The 14,781-nt window shown below is 40.7% G+C and overlaps 1 protein-coding gene across 1 annotated transcript in view; it reads left to right on the top strand.

Annotated features, from left to right (window-relative positions):
- The window catches only part of LOC118745538 (ATP synthase subunit beta, mitochondrial), a 55,256-nt gene that overhangs the window by 3,615 nt on the left and 36,860 nt on the right, over positions 1 to 14,781 (top strand). The gene's annotated exons all lie outside the window — the stretch shown is intronic.

The following is a 14,781-nucleotide window of genomic DNA, read 5'->3' as shown; positions in this document are numbered from 1 at the left end:
TTTTATTTTAACTTTTCATTATTTGTCGAAGTATTGATTCACCATTAAGCCATTTTGATGTTTGCTTGTTTACTTTGTTGAAGAAAAGTAGAAGACTATTTAAGCAAAAATTTACAAAATACACGTGACCAAGATCGTATATTTTAGAAAATATAAGTGTCAAGTGCTTTTTTTATATGAAACTTTGCTAGTGAAACTGCGAAGAATTTAACAACAAAATAGCTAAATACCATTACTAATAAAGTGAAAAGACTGATAAATAATGTAATTATATACGTTTCCTAACATCCCCGCCAAGTTTCATGACAAAATTCGTGATATTTTTGCGAAAACACCCAAATAACCGATGTAATGGAAAGCCAACCCATGAACTTTTTGACATCGCTCTCACGAGAAAAAGAGTTTCGTATCATATTAGGTCCATTCCTTATCTTTTCGGACTAAAATCTGAAAAGTGTCAAAGTGCAAGAGCGTAAGCAAAATGCGCTCACTAAAAGAGAATAACAAGAAAAAGTAAAGGAACGCAAAAAACCAAATTTTTAGTCCAAAGAATGGCAACAACTAAACTAACGTCAAGCATGAATAGAAATGTACGTACAATACACATTCACACACGCACAAGCACAAGCACAATAAACACTATATCAATTATTTTTTGCCTCCTTCCACTTTCAATTCCCTTTTTTAACCGACTTCCAAAAAAGGAGGAGGTTATCAGTTTGTCGGAATCTTTTTTTTTTTTTTTTTTTATGTATGTTACCGCATAACTTTGGACCACATCAATCGATTTCGATAATTCTTTTTGCATCGGAAAGGTAGTGTCTCTGAGGTGGTCCCATACTAATCTGGTTAAGATCCGATCAGCGGATCATGAGATATATATATATATATTTTTTTTTTATATGGGAGTTGAAGTCGGTTTTTTTTTTGCTAAAAATTACTAGTTTACTTTTTAGATTACTCTCACTTTTTGGGTATTCTTTAATTTCCGTTAATTTAAATTCAGTTGAGTTCGACACTTTTCAAGATTTTGCCAGCAAAAATTCTTCTGACTAAATCTGAATACTCCGGACTAAACAGAGTCACTCTCACTGAGTGTTGCTCTCTCATTTTTGCTGTCATTTTCGAATGAAGGAACGCTTTTTGGAGTAAATCTGACTACTTCGGACTCTTTCTGACTATTTCTGGGAGATAAGGAACGCAACTATTATCCATGACAAAAGTTTCGTTACGTGCCCCCAAACTAAAGTAGCTGTTGGACGTGGCAAGTGCCAGTCCTTTTAAAAAGGCTGTCGGACTCAAAAATTTCCAAAAGTGATAGCAGGAGCTGTTAAGAGTATAATCCGTCGTATATTCGATTTTGCAACAAATCTGAATTCCAGTATTGTGTAATCCGCACATTCGTAATTCCCAATGTTGGTATACCGAAATCCAACGTAGCTGTCCATTCGGGAAATTTTTAGTTATTTTTAAAACGATTTGTGATTTTTTTAGTAAAGTGTAGATTTTTGTATTCTATAAATAACTAAACCGTACTCGTCGATTTGAAGTATTTTGCGCAAATTTTCTACGAAGAACAATTTGAGTCGTAGCTGAAAGGATTTTACAAAAATAATAAACGTGTATAAGCTCACAAACAACTTTAATTACTGAATTTACATAGTTGTTGTAGCGGCGTTAGTTGTGTCGTGTTATCCGGGCATTCGAAGAGATGTTTCCGAGTCGTGGGGTGTCTATGTATGGCGGACACTCATTTGGCACATCTGCACCTAATCTGCCCAGGTATGAGTTTAACCTGCTGTAGTAGCCAGAGCGAAGTTGAGCTATTGTGGTTCTAGTCTCCCGAGGCAGACGAAGCTCTGTCTCGTCGATGTCAGGTGGTTGTGTGCCTAGAACGGTATTCGCAGGTCTGCATTCTACTATAAAACATAGCGACATGTGTCACATCATGCAAGTGCCAGTTCATATTATGTCGCGCATACATGTTTCACAATAACATATGAAGACACTGTCGAATAATTGAAATCAAATCATGCATCAAATCTATGTATGTCAACACAAGCAACATATGTGACATAGTCAGCATGTTGTTGTTGTTGTAGCGGCTACTGAGCCCGGGGCGGTTCATCCATCAACGTTGTCGTCTATTTCAGCTAGGGGGAGGCCCAGGAAGTGTGCTACTTCCAAAGGGGCTGTCCATAGGGACAGGGGCGTTAGCTGAGTGGGGTTCTTAGGGCATGTGAAGAGGTGCCGGGAGCCATGTGGCGACTCTCCACATGCCGGGCATTGGTTGGGCACATCCTCGTTGATTCTGCTCAGGTAGCTGTTGAGCCTGCTGCAATAGCCAGAGCGAAATTGGGCTATTGTAGTGCGGGTCTCCCGAGGCAGACGAAGTTCTGTCCCGTCCACGTCCGGTGGTTGTGTGCCTAGAACGGCATTCACAGGGCGGGAGTTTACATAACTTGAGACTGATTCCCTGTTAATACCCTTCAGGGCCTGTCGGTAGGTTGACGGGTTCAGAGGTTGTTCAATATACCTCTGGACTTCGTCTGTCAGTTCGTTGTTGTTGTTGTAGCAGCATACAAATTCCCCAAAGACTTTTTGGGGAGTGTTGCTGGAGTGACAGTCCTTGGCCAGATATAAATCTGGGTCGTTCCGGTTACGTAGACCCGACTGTCGTGGGAACGTCTGTCAGTTCGTAAAGATGCCTCCTGACGTGCCGTGGCGAGGGCTCTTCCGCGAGCAGTTGCTCGCTGGGATGGCCACGTTTGTGGCTCCCAGCGAGGAACTGCTTGCAGAGCATTATGTTATGCTCCTTTACTGGGAGCATTTGGGCCTCGCCATGAAGGTGGTGTTGAGGCGTCATCAGTAGGCATCCTGTCGCAGTTCGTAATGCGGTATTTTGGCAGGTCTGCAGCTTCATCCACTGCGTCCTGCTTGTCCCCGGCGACCATACGGGCGCTGCGTAGTTTAGAACCGGCCGGCCAACCTTGTATGTTGCCAACAACGTTTCTTTATCTTTGCGCCAAGTGCTGCCGGCCCGCGACTTGCGGACATTGTTGCGGCTCTGTACTTTGTTGACAATTGCGGTTGTATGCGCCGAAAAGGAGAGCAGACTGTCGAAGGTAACTTCGAGGATTTTCGGGTTATTCACCGTCGGTATTGTTACGTCATCGACGTGAATACCCAGTGGCAGTCTGACCTCCTTCGTCCAGGTGGTGAAAAGGGTTGCCGAGGATTTCGCAGAGGATAGGGCAAGGCTCCTTGCAGTGAAGAAACGAGAAAGTTCGGAGAGGTAACCGTTTACTTTTGAGCACAAGTCATCAATTCCATTCCCAGACGCCATGATCGAACAAAGGTCAGCATACGAGACTATATTAACACCCTCTGGTGGCTGAGGAAGCATTGATATGTAATAATTAAACAGTAGCGGGGAGAGGACACCACACTGTTTAATTTTACGTGGCGTGCTAGTTTTGTCTCTGAAGATTACTGACGAGTGTCGACCACTCAGGTAATTCGCCGACCACCGTTTGAGTCCCTGTGGGAGTGAGGAGGCCTCTATATCTTCTAGTAGCGTTGAATGACTGACGGTATCGAACGCCTTGGACAGGTCCAACGCTACTAAATAGTTCTCTGACAGGGGCGGTTTCGGTTTAGGCCACGAGTTATCTGAGTGTTTATGGCGTTAAGTGCTGTTGTTGTACTATGCACTTTACGGAACCCATGTTGATGCTTCGCTGGGGTCAGGTGGTTCGTGAAGTACGGGAGCAGCAGGGCCTCGAGTGTCTTCGCTACCGGGGAAAGGAGAGTTATCAAGCTATAACAACAACATAGTCAGCATTTTTAATTAAATTTTATATACGGGAAGAGATTTTGTAAATTTTTGAAGCACTTATTACAGTAAAATGCCCTAACGAATTGTCTAATTAAAAACCTGTATATATTTTCATCCAAGGCAGGATCAAACAGTATTAAAAATATGTTACAAAAGAACAGCAGCTTAGCTAAGTAGCAACGACATGGTAACACAGTATGTTTGAGATGGAATGACATGGCATAACACCTTGTTTGAGTTGACATGACATATCAGTGCATTAAACTTTTGAAAAGGACATTTTAACAGAAAATGTTGAATTTTGTAGTTCTTTAGAGTCTACATAGCTCGAGACTGACTCTTTGGGAATGCCGCTCAGGGCCTGTCGGTAAGCTGGCGGGTCCAGAGGTTGCTTTATGAACGTCTGTTCGGGTGTCCACGTCTGTAGCTCTCTACTAGGAATTACTTGCAGAGCATTGTGTTGTGCTCCTTTATGGGGAGCATTTTCGCCTCGTCATGCAGATGGTGTTCTGGCGACATCAGAAGACATCCAGACGCTGTCCGAAGTGCAGTGTTATGTGTCGTCTGCAGATTCATCCACTGCATCCTACTAGTCCCCGGCGACCACACTGGTGCTGCGTAATTTAAAGCCGGCTGGCCAATTGCCTTGTTGCCAGCAACGTTTCTTTGTCTTTGCCCCAAGTACTGCCGGCTAGCGACTTGTGGACCTTGTTGCGGCTCTGTACTTTGTTGACAATTGCGGTTGCGTGCGCAGAGAAGGAGGGGAGACTGTCGAAGGTTACTCCCAAGTATTTTGGGGTTATTCACCGTCGGAATTGGTGTATCATCGACGTGAATTCCCAGCGGTAGTCTGACCTCCTTCGTCCAGGTGGTTAACAAGGTCGCAGAGGATTTTGTAGGGGAGAGGGTTAGGCTCCTAGCAGTTAAGAAGCGAGAAAGCTCGGAGAGATAAACGTTTACTTTCGAACACAAGTCATCAATTCCATTCCCAGACGCCATTATGAACAATTGTCAGCGTAAGAAACAATCGAGACTCCCTCTGGTGGTTGAGGGAGTTTGGAAATATAATAGTTAAACAGTGAGGGGAAAGGACACCACCCTGTGGAACCCCATGTTTTGTTTTTCTGAGTTTGCTCGATTTGTTTCTAAACATTACCGACTAGTTTCGACCACTCAGATAATTTGCCGACCACCGTTTGAGCCTCTGTAGCTTGAGCTTCTAGTAGCGTCAGTGTCAAACGCCTTTGACAGGTCCAACGCTACTAGAATATTTCTCTCACATCGACGGTTACGGTTAAGGCCACATGTTATCTGAGTGTTTATGGCCCTAAGTGCTGTTGTTGTACCGTGCACTTTACGGAAACCATGATGCTTCGCTGGGGTCCGGTGGTTCGTGAAATACGGCAGCAGCAAGGCCTCTAGTGTCTTCGCTACCGGGGAAAGGAGTGTTATCGGTCGATAAGAATCTCCTTTGTTGGCTGGTTCCCCGGTTTGAGCAGTGGGACCACTCTCCCCGCCTTCCAGATGTCTGGGATGATGAGAGTGGCCATAGCCAAATTGAGGACCTCCGTTAGGTACGCTACTCCGGCAGGACCCAAATTTATCAGCATCAACACGCGTATGCCGTCGAGTCCCGGGGCTTTGGAGGCTTTCGCCTTCCCGATGGCTACCTGAACTTCACCTCTGGTGAAAACAAGAGGCGCACTTGTTGATGGCAGTTTGTGCAGCCTTCTGGACACTCGACGCTTGGCTTTATCTACCGGAGGATGCAGTATAAATTGCCGGCTAAAATAGCTCGCTGTAGCGAGCTGCAGCAGCAGTGATAACTTTGTGGAACTTACATTCACATAGGTAGACGAAGGGTTGGTGTGGGAAGCGCAGCGAAAGTGCTCTCAGTAAATTCCGCGAAACCGTTCCAATCAGCTTTAGAAAAGTTGATATAGATCCGGTGTTCTGCGGAAGCAAAGTCGGCTGGTTTATCGATCGGGATGACTATGGGCAGATGGTCAGATGCCAAGGTCAGCAGCTGCAGCTGCCCATAATCCTGGTCGGTACGTCGTCGTTCATTTTTCAGAATGTCTAATCGATTTGCTCAGCCAAGTGTGTTCCCCTACGATCGTATGACAGGCTTGAATGCCAAAGATCGTGGTGCGCATTAAAGTCGCCAACTACCATACCGTTTTCACCTCTGAGGAGCCCACCTATTTCAGTGTGATATCCTGCCGCGCAGCTGGAAACGGGGTATATAAACGTTAAATACTTCGAATGTTGAATTGCTGTGCAGCTTCGTCTCTTGGACCGCAGCTATCAATATGCGAAATGCGAAGAGGTGCCGCGAGTCATGTGGCGACTCTCCACATGCCGGACATTGGTTGGGCACATCCTCGTTCATTCTGCACATCCTCGTTCATTCTGCGAGTTTAGCAGTAGTTCATTCTGCGAGTTCTGCAATAGCCAGAGCGAAGTTGGGCGTTAGATCTTTTAAAGGCGTTTGAGACCGTCAGTCACTCCACGCTACTAGAACACATTTAGGCCTCCTCTCTGCGACTGGGACTCAAACGGTTGTCGGCGAATTATAAGAGTGCTCGACATTCCTTGGTCACTTTTAAGAGATAAAACCCTTATTCTAGAACCCGATTTTTCGTAATTCGTAACTCATAGCTACGGTACGAAAAACGAAAAATCCTCATGCTGCAACCCTTGCGGAAACATGTGCAGCATTGCCAGCTATCAGTTGTTTTTCGAAGACAGCTGAATGAAGGAAAACAAAGTGGAAAGGCAGTAAAAAAACATTCATCATGTGCTTGTTTATTGTAAAATTTGTTAATTTTACATATTTTTAGGAAAATTATGGATTCTGATTTATTAGCAATTATAGAAACAGAGTAAGCGGGCGCTGTGGCAATGGATTCACAAAGGTATGCGGAGCTGTCTGGCATAGTAACCATGGGCGCAGCTATGTCAGCTTCTGGTTGAATTGTTGAACCACAAGTCGGAACTCCTATGCCTGAAGAACTGGTTTTCAATCCAGTTAATGCAATAACAGCTTCTCCCAAGCCATTGAATACATGCACTTTGTTACGTTCACCACCTGTTGCGCTTGCTTCTACCTTCAGCCGCGCTTCCACAGTATATTCGCGCAGAACCCACATCGAAATTTACGAAGAAGTGCATAGTGCAAACCGAATTTTTTAATAAACTAGTGGTCGGAAATTTGAAACACTTGTTTTAAATAACGGTTTCATCTTTTGATTACACGTGCATGTTAAAGTTTTTGGATTCGGGTTATGCGTTTGGACACAACAACCGAAAATCATTGAACAAATAACTAAACCGGACGATCCAAGTTTCTCGATAAGGGGCAACAAAGATAATTTTTGTTCGTTTATATAAAGCAGTGGATAAAAAAATACGTATATGCGAAAGGCAAATTTATATGTTTAAACGAACACCGCTAATATGTCCCGCAAACACACATCGATTAACATATTTTATTTCGCCTCTGACACAGAATTGTTTTCGTACAAAATTACGCAAAAAAGCTGTAAATTTCAAGTTTTTACACCCTTATTCTAGAACCCGAATTTTCGTAATTCGTAATTCGTAGCTACGATACGAAAAACGAAAAATTCGCATTTGTCATTTGGATGACAAAGTGCAAGTGTGTTAGAAACAATAGTTACGTTCCAGATGCTTAACTATTTGCAGGTTTTTACAGGAAGCTGTTCCAGGTGACCACCTTCCATAAGGATTATTAATGGAGAAAACAGCTCTTCCTGCAAATCCTGTAAAACCTGCAATTTGTGCAGCATCTGCAACGCAACTAATGGGTACGGTGCCCAAACGCGTATCTGGAATCAAAAAAATTTTACACAAAATTGTAGACAAAAAAATTATTGTTACAAAAATTATGTGTTATACCAGTGCGCTAATTTATTAATAGTTTTGGTTGGACTATGTTGGCAACTTTCCGAGCTAAGCTGTGAACACACGAAAAATATCCACGAAATATTTGTGGAAAAAGTGTTCAGCCCCGCTTCTTCGGCAACACAGAAAGGGGAATTCTACTTAGTGAGGGTTATAATCCATCCCTAAGTGCAAGAGGTGTCCAACCCCTCTTCTTCGGCAACACAGAAAGGGGAATTCTACTTAGTGAGGTTTGTAATCCCTAAGTGTGATCGAGGGGGCGAGGGTGTGGCTTTTCATGATGCGCGGCTCATCCCCTTTCGTATAGAGGGTGTTGAGAGGGTTCCGCCTCTTCCCCCACCGCCCCGCACCCGAAATTATTTGATTTTACATACATATTTTAAAAGAAACGATGGATTCTATTGTTGTTATAGCAGCAGAGTAAGAGCGCGCTATGGAAGTGAATTCACTATGATATGCGGAGCTGTCGGGCATAGTAATCATGGACGAATCTATGTCAGCTTCTGGTTGAATTGTTCAAGCAAAACCTCCTATGCCTGAAGAACTGGCTCTCAATCCAGTAAATGCAATAACAGCTTCTTCCAATCCATTGAAAACATGCGCTTTGTGAGGTCCACCGCCTGTTGCGCTTGCTTCTGCATTCGCCGCGCCCTTACTAAGTAGAATTCTCCTTTCTTTGTTGCCGAAGAAGAAGGGCCTCCGCATGTCAAAGCTATACAAGATTTCTTGTGCATAGTACTCCGGCTACGCCATCCACTGTATTTTTGCGGAGAACCCACATCGAAATTTACAAAAAAAAGTGCATAGTGCAAACCGAATTTATTAATAAGCTAGTGGTCGGAAATTTGAAATATTTATTTAAAAAAAAAAAATGTGATCCTTTGATTACACGTATATGTTAAAGTTTTTGGATTCGGGTTATGCGTTCGGACACAACAACCGAAAATTATTGTACAAATAACTAAAACGGACCCAAGTTTCTTGATAAGGGGCAATAAAGATTCTTTTTTACTTCTTTATATAAAGCAGTGGATAAAAGTGTACATATATGCGAAAAGCACCGAAAACACCACTAATATTTCTTGCAAACACACATCGATTTACATCTTTTATCTCCCCTTCGACACAGAATTTTTTTCGTACAAAATTACGCAAAAAAGCTTACTCGTTCGTTTTTAGGCATGCCATTGCACATTAGGTCAAATGATTACATTTTCTGTGCCAAATTAATAGCAGCTAAAATATTGCATTATTTTAATGTATACAGATGGCAAACGTTAAAAAAAGTGTAAAGGCAGTAAATAAAATGTGAAAACATGAATTGGCTTTCGTAAAACAGGCTTTTCTGCTTTTTTGTATGTTCAAATGATGAGTATATATGTTTAAGTAGTACTCAAAAACATTGTCAAATTAGCTTGGTTTTGACACAAGTTATTTTCTTACCATTCTCAACCCCCTCCCCATTAAAATGAGCTACATAATAAAATAGGTATGGTCACATGTTATGTACATGGTTTCTTCTAGCGGTTAATTATGGCATTATCGAAATTCCAAAATTTAAAAAAAAAAAAAAAAATATTTACTACATGTCTCGCAGATATGCCTTGAGAGATTCCTAAAGCAGCTAGTCTTCATAAAACACTTCATTTTCCTTTGAGGTTTCAGTATTCCTAAATTCTCCACCGATATTATTTATATTCCGAATGCAAATGCAGCTTTGTGACACATTTACCTAAAATCGCTGGTAACTTCCTGAAAAGAATACGAATGTTTTTGAAACTAATTTGTGACAAGAATGTTCAAAGTTCTATTCACTTTGAGTAATAAATTTCGAAATCTTAATACGTAAATTTTCTCAAGGATTTGCCTTTTTGCGAAGGCTGCTCGTCAGCGGTATTTGCGAATCGGCGCAAGTGTCTTTGTAACATAGCCACGCTACAGGAGATGAAATGTAATACAAATTGAAGCTTGATTTATCACCATTAGAATGGACTATTTATCACCAAAAAATTTGGGCTAAGCTATTTTTAGCGAAAGGGGGGATAGAACATCAAATTTTTGGAGATAGCTTTGGTAAAATGTTAGCTTTCGTATTTCAGCATTTTAGCGATAGCGAAATTTATGATCCGGCTGCTGGTCGACACAGTTGGCTTTTTGATTTCGAAAAGAACTGCATCCGCAAGAAATGCTATGTTTCCAGATCTAAATATTTTAGCATCCTTTCCAAATTGTTTTCCATAATTTTCGTCTTTCTTTGATAAATAATTTCAAAAAATACGCGTTTTTTCTTCTAAGAGATTCATGAAACTTTCGTAAATATAAGTAGCACTAAATTTTTTTCAACATGGTTGACAACCGAAAAAAAGCTCTTCTTGTTTCGAACATCCAATCAGCCAAATTTAAAACTACTCGCCTTTTGTAATATAATGATAGTCCAGAAAACCCGTTTTCCTTGAAAACGGCTAAAAACGGCGGGTTAAGTAAAATAGAATCAACTCATTACAACTTAGTTTATTCATTTATTTTTCCATTTTTTTGAGGTTATGCAGATAAGTCAGTTTTTTTGCAAACAAATAATAAAACATCGCTTTTTTAAATTGGGTCATTTTTAATTTTCCTTTAATTATTCGAACTTTACAAAAAAAATTCACTTTAAACTTACAAAATAAACCTGTTGCGCAAACAACGTGTCAATAACATTTTGAAAGTGTAACTTTGGTTTATTGCTGTCTAAGGCAATCCGCACATTAAGCGCCTAATCATAGTAGTGTAATCTTTTCGGCATACTAAAGTATGAAGCTTTTCTTACGAACACATGTATTTGAATGATGATCTGTACATTACAATTCATAATCATGTTTTCGCCTAATCATAAAAGCTTCATGAATCGAAGCGCCCAACATTGTTAGGCGCTTGCTGTTTTGAAATCGTCATTTGTTTACTTTTTTGTGTTGGAAATAAAAATTATTTGTCACCTCAATAGGAAATAATTGAGAATTAATGAGTTTGTGCTAAAATTCGTGCTAATTGTACTAAACTATAAGCGCAATATTTTACTGCAGAAATATTCGCGGAAGTGTATCATTAACAAAGAAAATATATAATGTGTGGTATGTGTCTGCCTCAAGGGCTTATGCAGGGCGCGGTAGTGTGTAGAAGTGGAGTCGTCATGCATTCGTTTCGGCACGTCGAAACGATTACTCTACTAAGATTAGGCGCGTAATGTGCGGAGTGCCTAACGGTGTTTTTTATTTTACAAAAACAAAATAAAGTTTCTGTTATTTTGGAGTATTCCCTACAGAATGTCAACAAAAAATAATGTAAAACTGCCTTTACAAAATTGAACTTTCGCACAGCCAAATGAATCATTTGACCTAATGTGTATTGTTACGAATTTCGAAAGTTCGATAATACGATTCGTAGCAAAATCCGAATACGAAAGAGTTGCAGAATAGGCATGTCATCGTTACGAATTTCGAAAGTTCGAAAATACGATTCGTATTGCATCATTCTACTTCTACGATTCGTAGCAAAATCCGAATACGAAAGAGTTGAAGAATAGGGGTGCTAATTTATTAATAAATTCGGTTTGAACCATGCACTTTTTTATAAATTTCGATGTGGGTTCTGCGTAAAGATACAGTGGATGGCGTAGCCGGAGTTATATGCACAATAAATGGTCTATACCATTCACAGCAGAAGAGGGGCTTCCGCCCTCTTCTCCGGCAACACAGAAAAGAGAATTCTCATTAGTAAGGCTTATAATCCCCTAACAAATGCATATCTTCAATGGCTTGGAAGAAGCTGTTATTGCATTAACTGGATTGGGAACCAGTTCTTCAGGCATAGTGGGAGTTGTAGCATGTGGCTCAACAATTCAACCAGAAGTTTACATAGATGCGTCCCTGGTTACTATGCCCGACAGCTCCGCATACCTTTGTGAATCCCTTGCCATACTCCGCTTAATAGTAAATGCATCAGAATCCATAATTTTCGCCAAAATATATAAAATCAACAAATTTTACTATAAACAAGCACATCACGTGCTTGTGTTTTTTACGCCCTTATTCTAGAACCCGAATTTTCGTAATTCGTAGCTACGTTAGGTTAGGTTAGGTTATGTTATCTCGGCTGCTCTAATCCTTCAGGAAAAGGGCACTCTTAGGCCACCATGGGCCCGTTGTGAGGCTGTATAAGAGACTCCATATATGCCCCTCCTCTTACCCAGTAATGGAACCACTTCGTTGCTCTGATGAAGCGCACAAAGTCATAGACACTGGCTGAATCCAGTTCGGCCAAACATTCAAAAGAATAATAGAGGAACGAGCCTCGGCGAGCTCTCGCCAGAGCAGGAAAGTGGCGTTTGACTGCAAACCCATTCTAGTGGCGTGGAGTACCATCAGGCAATGCCCGGTGAGAACTCCAATAACATGTCGCAACAGTGGTCGCTCCAAGTGGAGGAGAGGGCGTGTTACGCTTGATTCTTTAGTCCCGTAGGCGGGACTGTGTAGTCCAGGCGCCTAAAGTCCTCTGGAAGATCTACCAAAATTCTAGAGTGCCCAAACCTCGTGTCACTCCATGTGATTAGTGCATTTAATCTAATAGCATTACAGCTTGCCTGAAGTTTACCATATAGGTCCACAGGTAGCAAGTGAAGCAAGGTCTCTAGGGCTTTAGTCGGCGTCGATGGTAACGCTCCCGTGGTCATCATACACCACCTTTGGACCGCTGTTAATTTTTTTCTTATTCTAGCTTTATCTACGGACGGCCACCAAACCGTTATGCCGTAGAATAGAATGGGACGCACAACCGCTGTGTACATCCAGTTCACAATGTGGGGCTTTCCTATATTGCTCCGCCAAGTTAAGTTTCTGTCAAGAATAACGCCCAGATTTCTAACCTCCTCTGAGAAAGTTAGTGCGATACCGTTCAAGGAAGGAGGTTGTAGCCGGACTGCTTTCGTTTTCTTTCAAAACAGAACCATAACCGTTTTTGCCCACGTGTCCCACAATTGGGCAGGGAAAATACCATCCATGCCTGTAGATTTGTAGGGCTGGAAGGACTTTAAGGCCCAGTCTACCCTTTTTACATCAATAAAGTCCGCTGAAGTCGACGGCCATTCAGAGATAATAACCGCGGTGTTGGGCTACGCAGTACACCCTGGAAAGTGCGTGTTCATTAGGACTTCAAGCATTCCCTCACGAGATGAATATACATCGGGTTCGTCGGACTTTTCGCAAGCACCTTTCGCAGGCGATTTCCCTCCGACTGGCCCTCTATACTATCGCAGTAATCCTTCCAGGAGTCCCTTTGGGCTTTCCTGGTGGCATTTTAAATTTCTTCAGGGCTGCCTTGTATGCAGTCCAAGAACCATCGCGCATTGCCGCATTAAAGAGTTTCCTGCTTTCCTTCTCTAGAGAGGCGATTTCTTTGCTCCACCAGTGTGGCTTTCTCTTTCCTCGCGGGAGTACAAGTGGGCAGGAAGCAGAGAAGACCGAATTACAAGCAGGGATGCCGTTTGGATCTAAATAGATCCAATTGGATACATTTTTAGACGAATTTTCGCGAGATACTTATTTTTTCCGCTCAGTATAAATGTGGATACTTGTTAAATAGGACCAAATTTTATATTTGCTATTCGTTCAAAAATCGATTTTCATAAAAGATGGTAGATGTTTTCTAAATGTATTAAAAATCACAACTGAAACGTAAAATTAAAACATTTTATTTTTTGAACGAAGGAATGCAGATATGAAGAGATCTCACCAAAAAAAAAAATAATCGTAATTGTTTTAATTATATTTAATTAGCTAAAAAGGATGCTTTGGGCAAAATCTTAATATATACATAAAGTAAATATATACTCCTTCTGTAGTGATCTCTTTCATATCCACATTTTCATTTGTTAATTTAAAAAGAAAAAAAGATCTTAGTGTAGTTTAAAATACAATGTTAAAAATCGATATGTCACTTGTTTGAAGAAATTTGTACGAACTTGACTGAAAAAACTATATACACTCTAAACAATGTTGGTTTAAATTTGTGCATATTAAGAGAGATAACCAGTTTCCGCGCTCAATGAATACAAATTTACAATCCGTGTTAATTAAATTAAATACTGCTTTTTACTTTTACTTATTATATGTGTGACGTAGAATAAATTTCAAATTTGTTTGTTGAATTCTCAACACTTAATCTTCACAATTTCACAGTTTACACTAAAAATAAAAAATAAAACAGTCTCCTCTTTTAACGTGTTCAAATGTATACACCGTGTAATAAAATTAAACACTGCCTGCTTACTTTTACATACCAAATATGTCGTGTTTTTAAAATTAAGTAAATATGAGCACTTAATGCTTCTTACTAGTAAGAAATCTATTTTTGGTTTACAATTTTTTGCAATTTTAAACACCATGTGGATATTTATGAGTGTATTTTAAATATCTCATTTTCAAAATCAAATGTTGAGCATCTTATGCGTGTAGTATTTACACAGATTCTCGTTGAAAAATAGACACTTTTCAGTCCTTACTTTGCAAAATACTACGTATGTTTGCACAAAAAATTTAACTTATAAATTGAAATTATAAATGTTTGATTTTAGAAAAAATAAAAATATATAAACATATATTCCAAGTCCTTAGGATGGGTTAAGTTATGTATTTTTCTTGAAAATGTTTGGTTTTCTTACAAATTATGAGATGGATACGTAAAAAAAGAAAACTGGATATATTTGGATACATTTTTGGCTTGGTCGGTGATACGTTTTCTTGAGACGGCACGGCAACACTGATTACAAGCTTGCTCAATTCATTTATTTATTTATTTGTTCCGATGCGCTTAACTCACCGAGAGAAGAAAGGTTTGCGAGAGAAGGCTCCGCTTCATCAGATGGTGACAGTAAATTCCTACATTCCCACGACAGCCGGTTCTACGTACCGGAATGACTCGGGTTTTACCCGACCAAGGGCTGTAGTTTCGGCGATGTAACCCCGTTTGGGTCGGCGAAATCC

This window comes from Rhagoletis pomonella, unplaced genomic scaffold, assembly GCF_013731165.1.
Source record: "Rhagoletis pomonella isolate Grant_MI unplaced genomic scaffold, Rhpom_1.0 Rhpom_scaffold_00009, whole genome shotgun sequence".
Taxonomy (NCBI): Eukaryota; Metazoa; Arthropoda; class Insecta; order Diptera; family Tephritidae; genus Rhagoletis; species Rhagoletis pomonella.
Note: the sequence above shows the minus strand (reverse complement) of the source record. Positions and strands in the feature narration are given on the sequence as shown.